This window comes from Anneissia japonica, unplaced genomic scaffold (genome assembly GCF_011630105.1).
Source record: "Anneissia japonica isolate Jap-2015-1 unplaced genomic scaffold, ASM1163010v1 scaffold288126_len377047_cov203, whole genome shotgun sequence".
NCBI classification, from domain to species: Eukaryota; Metazoa; Echinodermata; class Crinoidea; order Comatulida; family Comatulidae; genus Anneissia; species Anneissia japonica.
The window spans coordinates 178144-201795 of NW_022721684.1; the positions used below are offsets into that span (position 1 = coordinate 178144).

The following is a 23652-nucleotide window of genomic DNA, read 5'->3' on the forward strand; positions in this document are numbered from 1 at the left end:
TGATATATATACATATACGTATATATATACATATGTATGTATATATATGTTTATGTGTGTGTATATATACTTATATATAAGCTGTCTCTTATACACATCTAGATGTGTATAAGAGACAGGTATAATAATTGTTGATTTACTTCATAGAAAATGATAGATGATCAATGCAAAATTATAGACATGTAGTTTATTAAAAAGAAAGATAGCAAAATTTGGGTTTACAATTATCAGTCTTGGATGTACATTTCAGTCTGAACATCAACCACGCGATATGTGTTGTAACAATCCCCAACAGAGATTTAACGTTGCTATATATAGCAAACGCAATGGTTTCATTCGTTATATTTCTAAGCTCCTAAGTTCAAAGATTTTACAATATAAATTATTTAGAGTAAGTGTGAAACGGTCGTGTATGTCCAACTGGTTAAAATATATCGTCGCTATCAGCACTGCCTTGCTTAGATGATTGAAGTCTATATGTTAAACAAATTTATGGACAATATGGAATATTGTATGAATAATATTTATGTTAAAGTTGTAATTTAGAATCTTAATGTGCATATTAAACAAATTAAAAATGTGAATATTAATCTTAGAAACAACAAATAGAAGGTATATTTAAATATTGAGAACTTATGAATAATAAATGTTAATGTAATAAACATACAATATTCAGGTCATAATAAACATTAAATTTTCATTATCTTTAAACATTTTTAGTATTTTATTCCTTTTTTGGACTTATTTTCACTAAAATGGTGTGTAGAGACTTTATGCATTATGTGCCATTTAAAGCACCATCATATTATATGTTTTCACTGAGCCTCCTAGTGGACAACGATCACTAACATATATGGACATGCCATTAACGTCACCATTCCCAGTCTGTGTCAGACTTTATGGTAGAAATGGATAAGCTCATTTGCATATGTTAATACCGTAGTTTATTATATCTTTCTTATGTTTTGATTTAAGCATTAAAACTAAATGCTATTATACAGAGTAAATGCAAATGTTGTATTACTAAAATTGAATACTTTATTTGACAAGTCATATAAATAATTAAGAGTGACATGTCTAATGACGGTTTAATAATTGATAGATCAAATGCATATTCAATAGTGATAAATCATGAATATTCAATAGTGACAGGTCATATGAATATTCAATAGTGACAGGTCATATGAATATTTAATAATGACAGGTCATATGAATATTCAATAGTGACAAGTCACATAAATATTCAATATTTTCAATGTGTGATCAAGATGAAGGAAATAATGGTACCTAATGTCTTCTTATAATTAAGGTAATCATAAATCAAACTGCTGGTTGTGGTCAGTTGCTAAGTGATCACTGTACGTGTGCATTAGCTGCGCGTATTAGAATGATCTGTTAGTAGTATGCGCACTGGCAATCTTCACACAACTCTTCATGTTAACCAGCACCGTAGAGCGAGATTCGCTAGGTCGCTGTGTGTGTTCATAACTTGGCCTAGCAATGAAATATTCTATCGCAATTACTGTTAGTAAAATCACCTCGCTTTGGAGCTTTTTGCACACGAGATACAAAAAATTGTAGGGCACTATATTGAATCAGTTAGAGATAGGAAAATTCAGTGCAAATGAAAATGATGATGACACCACTGGCTTACAAATATATAATAGTAGTCATGAAGATGACACCACTGTCTTACAAATATATAATAGTAGTCATGAATATTTAATAGTGATAGGTCATATGAATATTCAAATGAATATTTAATAGTAACAGATCATATGAATATTCAATAGTGACAGGTCATATGAATATTCAAGATGAGATCAAATAAATATATAATAGTAGTATTACAGTAGAAGTTACATGAATATTCAATAGCCATATGTACTGAAAACTATTTACAAAGAAAACACATCAATTAAACATTTATACTATAAATTTTTTTCTGCAATAGATTTGAAATAAAACAAATTGAATTTATTTTTTTCCTTTTGGTTAATTTAATTGCTTTGCAACACCTGTGACTCGTGTTGACGTCAAAAACATGGTAATTTCTGGGAGGATGAAATAGAAGACGTATTTTTTATCTGTATTCAACAGCATCAAAGTGTACGACAGATAGAATAACATTGTTAAAATAATACTACACATATAATTTAATTATAATAAAGTATTGTTATTTGTACAATAGAACTATAACAAAATTGCAAAGTTCAATGACATCAAGTGCTTGATACAATTTTATGATTCAATTACGTACAGAAGGATCCAAGTTCAATATAATCTTTTGTTAAGTTCCATATTCTCGTCTGAGCCTCGTTATTGGGTAATTGATACGGAGGATAATATTGATGTTAAAGCCATTGTGTTGTGTGGCATTGCGCAATAATTAAACGTAATGCTGTGTTGTTGGATCCAGCTGTTTACATTTCTACGGCTTTATTTGTATGTCACAATAGATTATTAGTTTTCTTTTATTCAATTAAAAATTAAATGAAAAAAAAAACACACTATTCATACCAGCTAGACATAAACTACAAGAAAAATAAATTCAGTAAAATACTAACTGTACAATTTATGAATAAAAATACATCAAAGTATATATAGAGCACTCGACCTGTAGAACGGGTATATTATAAGACCAGGTGCGGATCAAGAGATGTCCAAAACGGGGGGTCTGAAAGTGAGGCTGATCAAAACAACACTACCCTTGGGTTCAGGGGACATCTCCCTGAAATGTTTGTTTTCTAGATGCCCGAAAATAGCCTCTGAGGCGTTCTGGGCTATCAATTTTTTCTTTTTCTTTCTTTTTTGACCTTCCAAAAGGGGTGGGAAGGAGACCATTATATTACTGCACAATAATATATTCAAAATTTAAAAAAAAAAGGAAAAAAATAAAAATTATAATTAAATTTAAGTCTGAGAGTGCCATTTCTGGATCTTCTAGAGGTGCCAAAATTAATTAATTACAATGATGGTGGGGGCTGAGGTGGCAGGGTGAAGCAGCTGAGGTGGTCCAGATCTTCCGCCTGTCAAAGTTCATACCTTGTCCCCCTCTATTTCGAATTCCTAGATACGGCTACTGCCTCAATATGGCAAACTGCATTGCTTTTATTTGTCCTATAGTCTTTGGTATTATATAGGATTTTGCTGTACTTAAAACATATAATGTTCGCATTGAAATCCTGAAAAAACCCCCATAATTTGACTGCTTAATACAGTACTAGATTTGCTTGCAATTAAAAGTTTGAACGAGAAACAAATTGTCATCATCAATAAACAGACACATAAATAATACAGCTCTATATAGTTTGCATTAACACTGATATTCAATAAAGTGTTTTTGTAGTAAAAGGTCTATAAATCATATAAATCAGCCAAAACTTTTTTTTTTTTATCTGTCTCCCTGGAATAATACAATTTGATGAACAGCTAAAATTTAACTGAATAAAATATCTTACCAAAAAAACATTTCTGTGTCGCCAAAATATATATACGGTACTGACTGAAGAAATAACTGAATACATTTACTTTAAATGACCGTCTTAAATACTGTAGTAATTTTGATGATAAAATGTACTATGGTTATAAATGTTACATTTTCAAGAATGTAAAAACATTCCAGTTCTTGCTTGCAGTTATTCTGATAAAACTAAGAATTTTCTGAGAATTATGAATTTTGATTACTATTTTCATTTTTTTGTATGTACTTTATTGGATTACTCCTTCAAATTTTACTACCAGCAATAATAGAAATATTAACATTTAAACAAAATTATTGAGTGAATTCGGATTCCTACTTACCGGTATATATTTAGCAATTATTATAACAATATTGCAAGGTTGGCCCCAATGTCCATGCTTAAAAAAAAAAAAAATATTCATTCTTTTTAATTATAAAATGGCCTTGTCAAAAACACCTGCACCACGCAATTAAGCTTTCATATCAATATAAATATATTATTATTATTATGTTTATTATATTATAATATTATAACTTTCTCATTTTTTTTGTACAATTAATTGTTACTTCATCATACAAAATTAACTTTTTTGTAAATTTTGATAATTCCTTAATCCTCTTTAGTAATTCTGATAATGTCATTTATTAAATTGTTATTCCAAATTCTACTAACAGAAGCATTCATATCAATATAAGGATATTATTATTATTATTATTAATATATCATAACCTTTTTCATTTTTTTGTACAATGAACTAAACAATTAACATTTTTGTAAATTTCAATAATTCTTAATCATCTCAAATACTATAGTAAGATAAAATGTCATTTATTAAATTATTATTCCAAATTCTACTACCAGCTATAGTTGAAATGTAACAGGAATTCAAATCCCTACCTATATTAGCAATTCTAATGAAATCTCTATTTTTTTTGTTTGACCTTTCTGGACTGAGAATAAAATCGCAAATTGCTTGCAGAAATATGTTACATAGTGATTGTGAAGATCTCAAAGCAATTGTCTTCTGCTGACATGGAGAGCAGTTGACTTCTGGCAAATGACAACCGACGACCAGTAATTGATGAATCTTGAATTAATGATTAATTAGTGTACGCTCATAACGGCTCGTTCCCTCCTACGCAAATGGTTCTACATTTTAACGTAATTTGCATTATTAATTATTCATGCACAGTGTTTACTAAGACAAATACTCAGGCTTTTAAAGCATAGATTGACTATATTATAAAATTTGTTAGTAGGATATAATTACAGTACTTTATTATCTGTAGTAACTTATGGGATTACAAAATGGTTCCATGATGGACCAAAATAGTGCATGATTGCTGAATGTAAATTTGAGAACAGTACCCGGTACGTTAACTGCAAGATAACACTATACTACAGTGCTCAATAACTTTTGAAATGGTACAATGGAAAATATCTATACTGTATGACAACTGACGAAAGGGGGAAGACCAAGCTTGTCGGATGGGGGTCAACCCGACCCCTGCTGGCACTACCAATGACTTTTACTGAGCAGTACTGTATTGACTATATATTAACACTGTTAATAGGCTATAAATACTTTTTATAGTAAATTTTGAATGGGATTACAAAATGGAAGTAAAAGTTACATTTATCAACTAAAAGAGGGTAAGACTGTCAGATTCGAGCCAATGTCTCTGTAATTTAAGAACAGTACCCAGTACATTAACCACAAGACAGTAGTCTTACTATACGGTGCTCAATAGCGTCTGTTACAATACAATGCAAGTTATCTACACTATAACTGGAAGGCAACTCTCCTGTTGGTACTGCCACCGATTTTACTTATTTCTAGTATACTGGCATACATCGAATGTATGACAATACATTAATGACTCAGAAACTTCATTGCTTGTAAACTATGTCATATCTATAGTATAAATGTATTGATGTACAGTACATATCCATGGGAGACGGCCTTGAAACGTAGTATGCTCGCAAGCTGTAATATCAAATTTTCACATCTTATCCTTATGAGGAAGTTAGAAACCCCTGAATGAAGAAAGCGAGTAGCAGGAAAGATATCATTTAAAGCCCCATTCCCGGCAAAAATTTCGGTTGTTAAGAACAATCTGATTTTTATATATGTTATAAAGATTTATAAATATAATACGAAATTGCTAGTATAACTGAATTTAGAGATTCCTAAACATGAAAAAAATGTAAAATAAGACTTAAATTTGATTTTTTTTTGTTCAACACAAAAAATAAATGTGGATGAATTTTTAATGTTTGATTTTGCGATAGGCCTGCCAAGAAATATAGTAGGCGCTGGAAACATTAGCTTTACCTCGATTTAGGTTCTGTTATCACACAACCTCTGAATTTGCCTAGTAACGAAGAATTCATTGAGAAAATGGTAATCTATGAGAATTAGTCTGTATTTCTCTTTTTTTTTATTCTTTTGTGTAAAACTAAAATTTATGGCAATATTTTTCCATGGTTTATAATAATTAGAGTAATGAATGCATTTTTTCTAAAAAATTCTTTTTTTTTAGTGAAATTTGCTGGGAATGGGCCTTTAATGTTTCATCTTCAGAAATGTTTTCTATTTAGTTCAATTAAATTTTGACACGGAAAGAAATCTTTCATTATTGATCTTGAAACAATTTATATTGCATATTACATTTATATTTACATTTCCCTAGAAAATCTTTGTCAAGGCTGAAATTAATAGGACTATTTGTCTTTTTTTTCCCTGATAATACGTTTGCCGTCATCTTGTCACACAAGTATTTTCATACAGCGATCTCTGACTACAGATAAAGACTGTCTCAAATTTAGTATGATGCTCTTGAATCAATAATTTAAATTTTTGTTACATATGATGGGAAAATGCTACTATAAATGCAGTATGTTCATTAGAGAAATTGATCAGTCTCTAAAAAAATATACTGATGCTCTTTATTTAAATATTTTTGTTAGATAAGAAATAATTTGATGATTTGTTTTTTTTTAAAGTTATCATATCAATGCAGCGTTATCAATATGACAGCATTTGGTATATCTGGGTCGAGGTTTCAGAGAAATTATAAAAGACAATCTTCTTTCACAAGCATTTGCTCCAATCAATGGGCATCAATCAGGTGTAATGTAGTTGTACAATATAGATTGTACGATAATATTATGTATTCTATAAAGTTTATCTGCATTGCTTCTCTCAACCCATGAGTATAAGTGGGTACCTGGTAGGGTTAAAATGCCACATGTGCTGAATAGCTGCTGCAACGTTCTGGAATAATCCCCGAGGAGCCGAGTTCCATAGGTGTTTAATCCAATAACCGGGGTAATTTTAATTTGAAGTGCATAGAGATCTCAACATTATGCACTATAAAAGTACATATATATTTATATAACAAATTATACTGGAACTTCAGAATGGATGTAATAAATGTCATACTTATGAATGTTAAAATTCATTTCATAAAAAAAATTGGTATATAAATCTTTTCCAAGTGCTTTGAAGACGGAACATATGTTATTGATAAGTAGTCCGGTAATGTAAAGGCTATTTAAATACATTAAAATGTAGGCTTAATGTCAGCGTAGGAGTGGACGAGCTCATATTAGCATAGTCTAATTAATCTATTCCAGATTGTCGGTCATCAGTTGCCAAAAGTCGAACTGTTGTCCGTGTGGCTTGTGACAATTACTTCGAGAGCTTGACAATTACTGTGTAACATATTTTTTAGAGTAGTTTGTGATTTGACCTATAGGCTTGAAAGGTCATACGAAAAAATGTATTAGTCCTCTGTCCGCACTATCAAATTATTTATTATTTATTTATTTAATTATTCTGTCTTTAATTCAAAGTGAGCACTTTCAGTGATGCAGCACTGGTTTCACAAGTGGATCACATGAACAAACACAAAAATGGGTATGATGATGTCATATTATACCCAAATATGGGCATATCATACCCAAATATGGGCATATCATATCTAAATATGGGCATATCATACCCAAATATGGGCATTATCAATTTTATTTGTCCCATAAAATTTGATAGTATGGAGAAAGATTTAGTGTTACAATTGCAAGCAAGGAATCAGAATTAATAGTAGTTACAGAGAGTAGCTGGTACCAGTTGACCGTGTAGCTCAGACACGAAGAGACCCTTAGGGGAGAAGCAAGTTACTGTACGTGCCAGTCCACAACTCACAAGTGCTTTGGGACCCTTTTGTTGTAAAGCGCTATATAAATCTAACTACATTACATTACACATTATTAAATAGGGTAAAATCTGTAAAAAAAAAGTCTCAAATATACAATGAAAATTTTATGAAGACAAAAAATATTTACTGCCATATATTAGTGACCACAATTTTATAGTCTGTCACATTAGACATTTAAAGACAATACTGTTAATGAGACCTACTTGTAATGTTTATATTGAGATAGAAATGTTAACACACAACAGCTGGGTATAGCAATAGGCCTACACTAAACAAGCATTACCAGTCGATTGTTGCACATTTACTGAGGAATGGCTGCAACCGAAGTGTCAATACACGCTCCGTATCAATTACTCAATAATGATGCTCAGACGAGAAAATGCAACTTCACAAAAGAGCATATTGGATATTTTTCTACGCATTTGGATCACTGAATTGGTCAAAGCACTTCTGGTCTTGATGTCATCGAACTTGCCATTTTGTCAGTTACATATTGCTCTATTATGCAAATATCAATACTTTAAAGTCTATCTATTGTCTTATTTCAATACAATATACTATCTGGCATATTGAGAAATAGTATTTCTAAAAGGTTTTGAAATTCATAAAATAAAATAACGATCGACCATGAATGAGACTCTGCCGGAAGCCAGGTTTTGAGAACAACTTTTATCTACTTAACTGTGCCTTTTATTGATGCATACAGATGACAATAAAAGCATAGTACAATGTACATTTGATCTATAAGAGATGCTATTTTACAATACAAGAAGAGATACATAAACAGATGTCCCTCTAATTAAAGACCCCTCAAATTAAAGACTACCTCCAATTAAAGACCACTTTTCTGTGGTCCCATATCAAATAAATGTCTAATATTTTTATAATTCTAATTATACCAAAGCTGCTAAAGATCATGGAACCCTCCTCTCCTGGACCCAGAAGTGGTCAGTAATTAGAAGAAGACCTGTAATTTGTACTGATGTATATGCCCTATCCAATTGTGTTTCAAATGGGCTTGACAACAGTTTCAAAAACCTTAATGTACAAAAAATATTACAAACTTTGGCAGCTACAACGGAAGAAAAGTTTGTATCTACATAATCAGCAATAAAAATTTCGATTTTGAGGACTACTAATATACAAGTATGCTTCATCCTATTATTTAAAAAAATATATATAAAGATCCCTATTTGCAAAAATAGAACCTTCCATTTCTAAAAGACTATCTTTGACATATCCTCGCTTTTCATTTTTCACGATGATTAAATCTATCCAAGTGTTTTATGCACATACACTGGGCTTAACTTTGTGGTTAATTTACATAAATTATGGACATCGTGAGTTTGCTGACCAATAGCAGACTGACCGATGTCTCAATGTTTACCCAGGTACATTTGGGATTAGGAGAGAGTATGGTGTACTTTACATGGTTTTGCTAATGTTGCAAATACCATCGCACAGGTCCTTGTATGTATACTACTAATGTAGTTATTTATAATCATCATCATCATGATCATAATCATCATCATTATGATCCCCATCCATATTAATGCCATGAGAGGTCATCAAATTTACCCTAACCAAAACCATGGGTCAAACAATTTTATAGATCTAATTTACATAATTTATAGTATTATAGGCGTATTATTACTACTGTATTTATGTAGAGTAAATGGTAAGCAAACCCATTAGAAATTGATTTTCCTTTCTCGCTTATTTATTTCTCATGTTAATTGTATTTTCTTTAAATTTTATTTATTTCCATCATATTTAATGAGCGTGACCATTCCGGCTCAAAAGCAATTCCAGTGATATGATCATTAGGGGCCCTCAAAAATGGTTTATCCTATTGTAATATTTGATTTAAAATGTTATACAAATAATGAATGTTTATCAGTGCAATAGGGTAGAATATTTAATAACGTGAAACACTGGATGTTCTATTCAACGAGGCATAGCCGAGTCGAATAGAACATCTAATCTTTTATCGAATGAAATATTCTACCCCACTTTACGAATAAGAAACATTCATTACTTGTTTTATACAACAGCCAGCTGTATCTCTCATGATCGCCTGCATGCTTTTCTACGAATCCAAGGACCCATCTTCCTTTCAAAGTCCAGCATAAAACCTGCTTAGCCACCTACGCCTAGGGATAGGAATCAATCAAGTTCGGGTTCGGCTAATAATAGACTCAAAACCTCACCTCTGAAGCTGGCAAAATACTCCATATGGTTAAACCGAACTTGTTCAGTTAAATGGAACTTGAAGGAATGTCAAGTCATGGACACATTGTCTGATTTTACCATCCATGCATCTTCTGGTATAAGAACACCATATTCTACTATACAAAAAACCAAGCCAGACCATCCCAAAGACTTGAAAACAATTTTCCCCGAAGGGGGTGTGGGTGGTACCGTCTTCCTACCCCACTGGTGCCACCACTGTGTCAGTCCTAAAATAGAGTATCATTTAAACAGTACGTCCTCTCTATGCGCTTCATCCCAGTCATCAGATCAAACACCTTTGGAACTCATATTAAGCTCCATAGGAAGAATTCCACAATGTTAATTGCAGCTAATAATCCAAGCATTTGTTTCCGAGCCTACCAGGTAACCACTTACACTCCTGGGTGGAGAGCGACTGGCATTAGGTATAGTAAACTGGCCTAAGGACACAAGAAAAAAAATTCACAGCATGGGTTCAAACCCCCGACCTCAATGTTGAGAATCTAAATGAATAAAATTTCACTCTGAAACCAATACTGTAACTCAATATTTGGGGCATTTTGGCTCCCTGTGGGGATATATATTTATTTGGTCTTGTGGCATTTCTGCCCTCTGGGGTTAATATTTTGGTGGGGATTTTAAACTATTACAGTACAAGCACTTTTCACTGGTCTGGATGGACCCACAACTTGAGGTTGTCATTCAAACACCAGTAATCATCAGGTACGCTTATCCCCCCACAAATATGATAACAAAAATTAATTAATGTTTACGGTAATTTGATGATGTGAACTTGAACATCTGTCAGGATGTCATCGGTTTGCAATAAGCCATCTTTCAGCTACGAGCAAGTTAAAATTGATCAGTACTTACATTGGAACATATTAAGTTTATTTGTAACATTAGCACGGTGTTTACGTCTGTAAAATTTTCAGAGTCAATGAAGCGTGGTGATTAATGATTAGGTTTCGGCGGCTGGTCTACGGCATTTTTGTAAAATTATTGCGTGAACTTTCAACGATTGTTCTTTATTTGATATAATCATATGCAATCCTTGTTGAATATGTTATGAGCGTTATATCTTGTTTCCTTTTGTGTCTCTTTGGGAAGTTAATCTTATTCGATCCTTGTAAAATGAGTAATTTAATATTTTAATTGAATTATTCAGAAAGGTTTCTGTATATGAGAAAATAACTAAACATAAATTTACATGAAAAAACTATATAATAGAAAAAATAATTTATTCAAATATAAAACAAAGCAATAAAGAAAATATACTAAAATACTAAAACAAAATAATTCGGCCACTGGGAGAATTTTACAAGTATAGAAAGAAGTAACTTTTTAATATGCACTTTTTTTTTAAACAACTAGGAAAAAATTTCAATTGCGAGACAATAAAAACAGAATGTTTGCATTTTAGTAGCCATAAAAAATGCCATGTTAAAAACTCTCATAGTGTTAATCATTTTAATAAAAACACTTTACGGCAATACTTTGTACTACTTAATAAATTATTACTTGTTCATTTTGGCTATATGTATATCATAGGGGGGTGGGTGGGTCAGTGTTATATATTTATACATTTATTAATGTCTTTAACATTTCTATATAAAGTATTGCAAATGATTGCCTTTTTGCCTTAAGGTAGTACTACACTTTGTCAGGTGTTACCTTTTTTGTACTTCCACCATCTTTATATTTGTTTTTTATATTTTTATTCATGATGGAAAATAAAGATTAATTGACTGATTGGTATAGGACATGATGGTATAATATTACACACATATGGTTATGATGATGGCATATATCAGCAAATCACAGCTATATTTTGCATAAGAATTGATATGTGTACAGAGATTTAAGCTGTGAGAAATGTAAATAACATACAGTGCAGGCCAATGAAGGTGTGATCACTAAATACTTGACAAGGACTTTATGCATACATAATGCTAGGATTCTAACTAGTAAGAACTAGTTTAAAGTACTCGCAGTTCTGCTTACAGTAATCTCTAAAATAAGAACTTAGAAACCATTAGAAAATATGAAGGATTTTGTGGAGATCGTTATAAGCTGTAACAAACTCGAGTAAAACTGCTAAGTTGTCCTAGCAATGTAGTATTATTATTAGTAGTAGTGAGTAGACAAAATTTTAATTTGTGAATCAATGCAGTGGGGAATTCATAGCGCACTGTCCAGATTATGGAAAACTGTTGTATGCTCATATATGATGTGCCTATATATGGTCATGATGTGATGTCATCATGGCCATATTTAGGCATGTCACATGATTTTGTCAAATCAATTTGATGGTTTGGACAGGGTTTTAAGGATACAAGGTACTGTCCATGGTCTACTAGTTAAAACTGAGACCCAATCTTACTTTTCTGCTAAGACTTTAGGTATAGGTAGAACCCTAGACCTAAGACCACCGCAAATGAATGAACTTTCACTGTACCTTAAACATGCATTGCTCTTCCCAGCACTTTTCTTTCCCTATTAATGTTGCAAAGAAAATGCGATTACCGTATGGATTCTTGTTTATTGGCCGTGAAGAGTAAGTAGATATTTCACAACTTGAGAAAGGTTACCGAACACATTCAAATAATGGCAGAAATTATCACTCCATTTTGGTTTGACAACACATACTTTTATTTTTCAAATCTTACGACACATAAATTTATTGATACACTTTTTACGAATGTCATTTATAAACAAGCATATTTATTCTATTGTTCAGTATATTATAGTTAATATATATTTTTTATAAAATATTTATTAATGTCTTAATTATGCAATATTGACTGATAGTTTTCTTGATAATTTTGTTGTTTTATTTATTTTGCCAAATTTGTTAAAATAAACACAAAAGACAAAAATGACAATACCGTTGTCGAAGGGTAGATGATGGTGATTAATAATTAATTATATTTACCTACAATTTGTCCTTGCCAACAACATTAGGTGATGTTTACTGACCCATTACAGTATAATCTAAAGTATCCTTTCTGCGCTTTTGTTCTCTAAAATAGTTATCCTTCGTTCTTTACTCTAGCGTGTTATCTAATTGGTTGGTCATTGTCCATTTTTAATCCCTTTCTTGAACCTACAATAAAACATTGAATGTATGTACGTGCTTATCTTGACACAATTCTATCTTCATTCAAACTTCATAGCTTTTTATAACATAAAACTGAATTACTATAAATTTGACTACCATTTCACTCGTACTAGTGTTATTTATTATTATTATGGTTTACTATTACATAATTTCATATTTTATGTTTCTTTGGAGAGATGACATCCATTAAAGAACAAGATGATGTAACACTTTACTCAGGTAAACTATGATAATGAATGCATTTATTCCGACTATTATGTCAGCGAATCTATCCCTCCTGGACTTAAACTCATTAATATAGCTTTACTCTATAACAATAACATTGTTATTTTTGAAGACCATATTCCTTGGGGAATTTTCGGGATTATTGCAACACGACCACAAACAAATGAAGATGCAGCACTTAATGGAGGGCGGGTACCCATACCTGTACATCTTATTATTATAGGTCAGAGATTATGCACAGTTTTACAATTAAATGTCAAAAAAATTTGGACACATTGGTTCAATTTGGAAAAAATCGACATGGTCACATCGGTGTGACTGTATGGAAACATTTAATCAATGCTGTATTATAAGTTTTCATGGAATCATTTACCTTTTGACATACTTGCATTTTGAAAGCCTTATTGACATTATTATTATCAACACCCACGCAACATTCGATAATGGACCATACCTGTACCTACTACAGTATGTATTCTTATTTGTTTTCTATCATCTAAAATAGATTACATATTCGGAATTTGTTATGATGGACAGTTCATAATTCAATTGATTTTCATATATATCTTGTTCTTTTCATATGTAATTTGTATGTATTTCTGATGTCTTTTGTGTAACTGTGCTACACTTAGGGATTAATTTTTTTACAAAGACATTTAATCCTCTTTTAATATTAAATCCTCCTGTTCTCTTCATATATTTTGTATACTGCAAAATACTATACTAAATACAATAATGTGTATATAGAGTAACATGTTTTGTTTATTACATTTTCTTGTTTTATATGACCAGTAAGCAATTTGTCCTCAATAAAAAACAAATTATCTTTTAATTCTATTTAATACTAACAATAAACAAAAATAGTAACAACATGAAAAAAAATTAATAACAATATTTAATGAATATTACCAACAATTAATATTAAATTAACATAAATAACAACAATTTAATCGTATAATAACAATAAGATTATTAAAAATAATAACAATAATATATATTACATTATAAACATATTATATTAATGAGCTGTGCAGGTCTTTAGAAATTGCATTAGGGATAAACAACCAAGTTGAGAGGCAGAATTGACAAGACAGACAGGCCTGCTGTATTAAGAATTCAACCAACAACATAATTATGCATCCAATGGGTTGTTACTCGGTAACACACAACACGTCTACATTCATTAGTATACGTCAGTGAAAAATACAATTTGTTCACTTGATATGTAATTACACATCCACTGATATAAAAAGTAAATTTTAAGTAATCCACACCTACCGTGAAGAATAGAATGTAATAATAAGCTCTAGTCTCCGGTAATTGTTTGTCATTCAACTAATATTCAAAGTAAATTTGTGCAGCATTTTAAGTGCTGTTGAAGTTTTCTTCCTTTTAAGAATTAATAGCGCATTGGTTTGAATACCTGTTACTGATGTGTTTCCTTGAGTGTTATATATTCTTCATTTAGGTATTCATTCATGCTATCATTCATTTAATCCACCAATCAATCAATAAATCACCGAATGATTCATTCAGTCAGTCAATTGTCCATCTGTTCCATCCATCCATTATTTTAAAGGAATCTAAAAGAGCATGTTTGGTATAAGCCTAAATGCAGTACAGTATATTTTTAAAAAATATTAAAATGATTGACCTTTCTACTCCATGGGTCATTTTCAAGTTTAATAATGAGTACATTTCGACTCCATGATGGAGTCGATACTTCAATTAAGCACTATTTTTCAATTTATTTTTCCCACTGATTAATTAATTATACAAATGAGTACTTTTGAACAAAACCGATAAAAATAGAAAAGAAAACAAGTGATAGCAGTAAAAAGAGCAGATGATAACTACCTTGAAAGTAGTCTACCTGAAAATTATAATAATTTGCATATTTTATAGTCATTTTCTTGTATATAGCATATAGATCTAATGTATTGTAGAGTAGAATGGGGACCATGGTTATGTTACCTCCTTTCCGATAGTCTAGAACATAATGCAGACACAGTAGCATCAACACCTGATATATGATAATATGAGGCTTATCAAAAGTGGAATTTATATCTAGGATTCAGACTCGGAGTCCTGAGACTTGGGAGGCAAGAATCGTTAATTGGCCAGGCTAAAAAATTGACTAGTTGAGTTCAGATTTGTAATAAATTCTCAAGTAGACCTGAATTTATCATAAATTTTAGCATACGGTACAGTAAGTGCACATAAAGACTCGCAATTACAATGCCTTCGTTCGCATATTTATACAAAACGACAAGCGTTCCTTAATTAAGGAAAACAAAATAAGTCAAGGTCATGGTCTTAATGGATACACATGGAAACATCCACCTACCAGTTTCGTGTAAATCATCCCTTCAAATTGGCCGTGAAATAGGATTTTAATGGACCACGTGTAATCAATAACGAAGACAGAACACCTTGTAACCTACGTTTCCTGGCCACTCGATAAACTTAATTACAGATATGAAATCATCTCTTCTTTCGTAACACACCTAGGCTAATGCAGTAAGCAAGCAGCTTAAATTAAGCAGAAACTCGAGAAGACTGGCAAGGTTAAATACATTCACATAATATTTATTTATTATTATATATTTATATTATAAACCAATCTAGCATAGGAACCCTATTACATGCAATACAATGAAATAAATAAATAAATAAAAATGACAAATGTACATACTATGGGTTAAAAATAAGTATAAAAAATACAAATATAGTTACAAATCAGTAATAATTACCTTAAGTCTAGTTTAAAATAATGTATTTTTTTCCTAGGGATTCATGTTTTTTGTACTGCACTGTCAATGGTAACCATAAATGAGTTCACTTCAGTTATGCATTGTCCATTTTCTGCTTGTTTGTACTTCATTATTCCATGAATGACCAAACAATATTAACAGAAATGGAATATTCCCTATAATGCCAATCCAATTATGCATACATGATCATTATTTACATAAGTAACTCAAAACTTTAACAATAACATTGTTAATCAAATATTATATAATATTTATGGAACTTATAAGTAATACAGTATGGCAATTGACAAATGGAACCAGTGTCGTAAAGTCTTGTATTTCAATTCTTCTCTGTAGATTAAAAAAATTATTAGATACATTAAGCTGGAAACCACTAAATGAAAGATTGAGAGAACACAGTTTTATTTTAAGTGTTTACATGGTTTTGCACCATCATATTCAATGTTTATGTTTAATGATGGTATCCGTCCCAAATGCATTCATTGCCAAAGCAGTAAAACCTTTAGTACTGTAGTACCAAACTGGGAAAATACAAAAGGAAAAGAACCTTTCAATACTGATTAGCAAAACTTTGGAATAATATACCAAAGATCTACTAATATGACCATAGTCAATTTTAAAAATGCCATTTGTTATAACTTGCTATAATATAAATTTTTATTATAGTAAAGTTTATTTGCAATTTGAACTTTTTTGTCATTTATCGTGCCATGCATAGGTACTTCTTTTCACCCTTTTTGATACTTGTTTGTCCTGTTTAATATTTTATTTCTGTTTATATTCTGAACTTTGTTAAGAAAACTTGATAATTTTGAAAAAGCAGTTACCGTGTTACTGTTACAAATAGAATAAAAAAATAATTCATAAAATTGTTCTGCTTGTTTAACATGTTGACTGCCAAGCCTTTTTCCCTAGTTTCATCCCATACACAAGGCATAATGGATGCCACCACAATTAAAATCATTCCCATCAACCGTAACAAAACATGAACCCCTAGCTGTGAATGTGTTAAAGGGATAAAATAAGTTATCATCTTCCATAGAAACACAAATCATACAAGCTTTTTTTTTTGCTAATTATTATAGACTTTTACTGTGAAAATCTTTTGACTGGAATTCAACGATACTACTGGGATGCGTGGTTCAAATGTACAGTTACTTAATTTTGTTGTATGGAAATATTATTCTGAAATATTGAATGCATGAATGAATGTATGATTGAATGAATGACTAAATAATTGATTGGATGAATAAATGATTGGCTGAATGAATGAATGAATAAATGAATGATTGACTGATTGATTGAATGAATGAATGAATGAATTGAATGATTGCATGAAATTGAACAAATTAATTAATGAACGAATAAATGATGGGATGAAATAATGAATGAATGAATGGATGGACGGATGGATGGATGAATGAATGAATCTTAATGAAAGAATGAATAATTAAGGTACAAATGAATGAATAAAAATCAGACCAAGAATCTGATTATTGCCAATAAATGTTGCAGAAATGGCTGATTCCAATAATTGTCTGTGTTCTTTCAATTATACATTATGCAGAGAAGTAATTAGTTGACTATTTATGCAAAGTATGGATGAAACAGCTGTTAGGAGATGAATGTAAGAGTAATTATACTACTGCACGAAAATCCAAATCAAATTAAAAACATGAACCTCATCTACTCCCACTTGCAATGTTCTTTTATTTGTGCAGCAGATTTAAGAACAAAAAATTGCACAGAAAAGAGATGGACAGAATTGGATCCAACTGTGTACATTGATCAAGATACAGTAGGCCTGATTTTGTTAGTGGTGGATTTAAGGGTAGGATGGCCACCCCCACCCCCAAGCTTTGCAAAATTATAAAACAAAGTAGGAAAAAAGAAAATTATATACAAATTTAAGTCTGGAAGTCCTATTTTCGGCCACCTAGAGTTGCCATAATCATAAGTTTTCTTACCTCAGCTTCAACCATAGTGGGACTGAGGTGGTCTATGAAAATCCCTCCCTGGGCCCCCTTCATTTTTCAAATTCCTGGATTCACCATTGTTTGTAGGGGATTGACTAGTTTTTATCAGAGTAATAGTATGGGGTGCAAACAGGCTGTTGGTCAAAAATTGAGAATGTGGAACTACTGTAAGCCCCAATGAAAAAGGTGATAATTAGTATTTTAACTCACTTAGTGGACATACACCTATGGTTTTTTTTTTACATGAAATGTGCAGATGGATTTCAGGGCCTAAAGGGACGAAGGATATATTTCCTGCGCAGGCCCTACTTTTCAGTCTATTCCTGCATACTTTTCTTAGGCCGGATGGTCCTTTAATCTTCCTTTTAAAAAAACTGGTTGAGAAACATATTTTTCTTTTGTCTGGCCTATGGTTCTGTATATTTCTAGATGACATAATGCCATCCTCCATAAGTGTACTTGAGTATTAAGCATTCTTTCTCATACAAATTTAATGAGTATCCAAGGTTAGGCCAACATTAATAACAGAAGACCTTTCTGTAACATTTTATACTCTGGGGAAATAGTATAAAGGTCTATAATTATGCATTAGTTTAAGTAACCAGAAAATGTAAAAAGTTAATTTCCAAAGGATCCAATATGTATTCTTTCTCCTCTCCAAACCTACCCCCTCTTCTTACATCTAAACCAAAGAAATTCTCAAAACATTTATAATTGCTTAATAACAAACAATATGGCATTTATAACCAGTGTTGTTTCAAGAGATCAACCATACATCAAAAATATGTAGTGCACAATACAAACCGAAACAGAGAAACTTTATACTAGCGCTGCTGCTACGCTACGTCACCAACGCAACTGGCACCACTGACATGATGTTGACATGAAAACAGTCTCTTATTTTAAATACAAAAATTGTTCTTCAGGCCTGACCCCGGTGTTTCCTGGACCCCCAGCAGGCACTTGGATCAATGGCATACATAATTGCCCCTTTCTGACAGAGCTGCAATACCGCAATACTGCGGTAAGCACACCATACTGCGGTAAGCACGCCGGCATGGGTTTCTGTCTGAAAGGGTCGATACGCCAATATGCCGGCTTACTTTAGGCCACTTTGCACCCTAGTAATATTGCTGCAATATTGCGGTAACGGTACTGGCTTGCTCTCTCTGTCAGAAAGGGTCTACTCGATATTGCGGCAATCAAGCCGGCATGTGCATTTATGCCTAAACAGACAAGGTTAAAGTTGGAAACAATTACGCTGTGGTATTTAAACCGCCAATATTACACCATTCTATAGGACCCTTTCAGACAGAAAAGTGAAAGACCGCAACATTGCGGTAACAAAGGAGCTGTGTGAAAGCGTATAGGCCAGTTATTATGCCGGCATGCTTACCGCTATATTGTGGCAACGTCTATTTGAAAGGGGCTATATATAGTCATCGACATGCGGACTATTGTAGGGGCCTAGTTCACCCAGACCATCGATAGTCCATAGATAGAAACCCCACACCCCTTACAAAACATGGTTAAGGACCTGAAATAGTATGTATTTGTAAATAAAAAAAACTATGTCTATGTCATAATATGTCTAGTTACAGTCACTTAAATAAATTGCTGCCTAGGGAAGTAAAAATTTAATTTTGTCTGCTTGTGTTGCCATAATGATCACTTGAGAAGGCTACCTTAAGTCATTATTTGAGTGAAAATGAACCTATTTTAAGCATGGAGAGGTATAAAATTAAGTACAATTATACCGGCAAGCAAGTTCTAAACGCATGTACAGACACTTCTTCAATACCTTACATACATTACAAGACTTACATTCAAATAATGCGTATTTCACATGATAACTCCTGGAAAATAACAACCACCATAATAAATCTCAGTGAACAGGTGAATGGACAAAAACTATGGTGCTACACAACCGAATTTTCGCGGGTCCACAGCGTTCGCTTCCTGACTGTGTCAGCTTACAACTACGGTAAATAACCCAACAATTTCTTGTTATGATATTTGAGTACGTAGGAGAATAAATTAGAAAAAGAGGGCGCAATAGCATATTTTATTATCATCGACAATCCTTGGAATGAAAATAATGTAGGATCAAGATAATAATATTAGATAACTGCATTGTCTCTTTATTGAAACAGAGGCACAATTGTCAATGAGAAGTTCAACAAAAACAAAATGTAAAGAGAAATATTTTAAGGATCATACAATATGCGAAAATATACATAGGCCTATTATCATAACAAAAGAAAAGAAAGAAACACCCAAAACTATAAATATATAAAAATAGATTAAAATTATATTAAGATTATAAGACAAATATACATAGGCCTATAATTAACTGTGTAATGTAAAAGTATTGTGAATGTCAATGAGTTCTTTCCATACAGAAGTTAAAAATAAGTGGCATAACGAAGAGGCCGAAGGCCCCGACCGAGCCAGGCGCTGGGGGGCCAAGGTGTTTGTAGCTTTTTTTAATTTTTTTAAAAATGTATTTTAATGTCTTTTATGGCACTTTAGAGTTCCTAGTTTTGTATATTCGTCTATAACTTAATTTCTTGTTACACATTTTTTCATTTATATTATTACTCTTTTTCTAATTATTACTGTTGCATGTGCTATTAGTATTATTGAAAAGATTAGGCTACGCAGGATTAAGAAAATAATTTAAAAAATAATAATTTCGATGTCATTTGATGTATCTTTAAAATCATAACATTTAAAACGCATTAATCACATTAGGCTGTGGCTTTGAATACATTATGTTCTGTACTGTACGGAAGAATGCTGCTTAATGATTTTTTTAATTTTTAATTTTTCTTTTTTTGTTGTTGTTGTTGTTGTTGTTGTTGCTTGGACAGATTTTGTGGCAAACGTCAATGCAATTTGATAATTCCAACAATCTACTACCCCTTTTTCATATTTTAAATATTAAAAAATCTCATTAAGCGCTTTTTATCTCAATAACCAAGATTTTTGTAAAAGTTAATAATGAGATATATGAGAATGAGAAATAATGAGAGCCTAACTTTTGTAATGTTTATTGCACATTTTTAATGTCACAATCCACTGGCACAAAAAAGTTTTATGCAGTCCGCCCAAAAGTGGGAATCATGAATTTGTGCACATAGTCATAAGCATGCGCAGTACAGAACTTAGTAGTTAATTATTGAACTGCCCAGGCGTATAATTTTAAAAAAATCGCATTTTGGACGAATTCGCCTAGTCACTAGTGGAAAGAAAAGACGGCCGTACGGCACGTAAACAATATGGAAGGAAAATAATAAAATGTATCTATTTCGAATTACTTTATTGTTTATTCAAATTTGGGATAAAAATAATTAGTTTTTAGTTTGTTTTACGACAGAGCATAGCCTATCATAGGTTTATATGTGTACATTTGTTGGCCTAATCGAGTTTTACTTGCTGGCTTGCAATTTTTCCATTGTAGTACTAGGCAGGCCTACACCAGTGGAACTATTGCATTTACTGCATTCTCCAAACTATTTTCAGTTTGGGGTGCAAAAAAGTAATAATAACAAACAACGGGCAACCACCAGTTTTAGTAAAATTGACATGACAGAGCATTTTGAGGGCTATTAAGCAAATATGTTCCTGGTTTTAAGCGCTTCAAAACCTGGAACATAGCTACAGTCAGTGCAGTAAAAATATTGGCATAATAAGAAGTAAGGAAATTTGCACGTGCCCAAATGGGCCGAATAATCCAAAACACAACTACCTTGTCACGTACGAGATTTTGGGGTGCAACTAGGACTCAAAGGGTGACGGACAGGCTTTTTGCCTGTCAAATGTGTCCCCCACCACCGGGTTTTAATCCATAGTGAATTCGACCCCGGGCAGCGGATTTGACTAGTTGCAGAAGCATATCCGAATACTTCACTTAAACAGGGGAGGCTGAATGCACTGGGAGGGGGATTTAAGGGGGAATTAAGGATGGATCCTAGTGACTCTGGCAACTTAGATGGAAAACTTTCCGACCGGTGTCCCCGCTGAGACACCATATGTATTAAATTGGTCTTTGGGAGAACATTTCTAGTGTCGTCGGCAGCTAGCCAAGTAGAATTGCGTGATTAAGTTTAGTTTCCATAATTCACGGGATTAATTCAGTTTTAATTGTTGATTATCAAGATCTCTTTTAATCGGTAAAGGACGCCAAACCTTCTCAATGACCTTATTTTTACCAGGTCGGCCAGTAATAAATTTACTGTTATGATTATAAAATCATAGTTCCTACTACTGGAGCACTGCTATTATTATTAGTAATATATTATTATTATTATTAGTAATATATTATTATTATTATTATTATTATTATTATTATTATTATTATTATCATTATTATTATTATTATTATCATTAATGTTATTATTATTATTATCAATATTATCATTATTATTATTATTATTTATATTATTATTATATAAACAAACAGATAAATATAATTATGTTTTATAAATCAAGCATGGCTCATCAAAGAAAAGTTCCCTGTTGAAAGAAGTGCAACCGCTTGCTATCAAGGAGAGTTTCACGGTATATACCGCACAGTATTTATTCTAATAAACGCCCAGGGGACAGGAATTGCCCGACGGGGAGTCTGAGGTCCCCGACGGGGGGCCGATGCCCTGACGAGGGGGAATTGGGCTTGATCGAGCGTTACTTAAAATGTTTTGACAGTGGTTGAGGGGGCGAAGCCCACGAAGCGTTTGACAATTTAGGAGTTTCAAAGGCTTATTTAATCGATTTTAAAGTCTACTAATATGTAGAAAATACATATACTTTGTTTTTCTCCCCGACTAATTATGGTGCTCTCACCGACGTGGGCGGGGTGGGGGAAGCTCTCCCCGACAAGGGGGCCTTGGTTCCCCCGGCCCCCTGCTGGCGCCACCCCTACCAGGGGAGTTTATTCTTGAGAAGGAATTTGGAGGGGCAGTTTATTCGAATGAGGCGTTTATATTTCTTGTGGTGTAAAATTAATGCGTATATACTCAAATAAACGCCCCTTAATTTCACTGTAAATGTGGAACTACAACACATACCGTAATTACCGTCAAAAAGTATTATTGCCCGATCATAAAGACTAATATAAGGTGTTGAGAATGATGTTTGAAATACATATTGAAAAGTTGATTTGCATGTATGCTCCAAGTAAAATAAAATGTAAAATCATTCAGAAGACGATGAAAAATCATTGAGGGTTGACTTGCGAAACACATTTATTAAGATATAATAAAACTAATATTTTGATAGCTCCCGCTATCTTTATCAACGTTGAAGCGACTTCACTTTAACGCCAAACCTTCTCAATGACCTAGATGTGTATAAGAGACAGTACTGGAGCACTGCTATTATTATTAGTAATATATTATTATTATTATTATTATTATTATTATTATTATTATTATTATTATTATTATTATTATTATTATTATTATTATTATTATAAGATCTCTTTCAATCGGTAAAGGACGCCAAACCTTCTCAATGACCTTATTTTTACCAGGTCGGCCAGTAATAAATTTACTGTTATGATTATAAAATCATAGTTCCTACTACTGGAGCACTGCTATTATTATTAGTAATATATTATTATTATTATTATTATTATTA

The 23652-nt window shown here is 32.1% G+C and overlaps 1 protein-coding gene across 5 annotated transcripts in view; it reads right to left on the reverse strand.

The window, feature by feature from the left end:
• LOC117111731 (sarcospan-like) overlaps window positions 1-20005 on the reverse strand; it is a 38868-nt gene extending 18863 nt beyond the window's left edge. Inside the window, exons 1-2 of one of the 5 annotated variants that reach the window (XM_033254729.1) lie at window positions 19837-20005; window positions 3805-3861 (exon numbers count right to left, since the gene is read on the reverse strand). The gene's annotated coding sequence lies outside the window, so the exon portion shown is untranslated. Of the gene's footprint in view, window positions 1-3804; window positions 3862-12514; window positions 12527-14540; window positions 14846-15609; window positions 15790-19836 lie in introns of those variants that run through there. The other 4 variants (XM_033254730.1, XM_033254731.1, XM_033254728.1 and 1 more) reach the window with 4 other exon arrangements.
• Between the last annotated feature and the right edge of the window lie 3647 nt (window positions 20006-23652).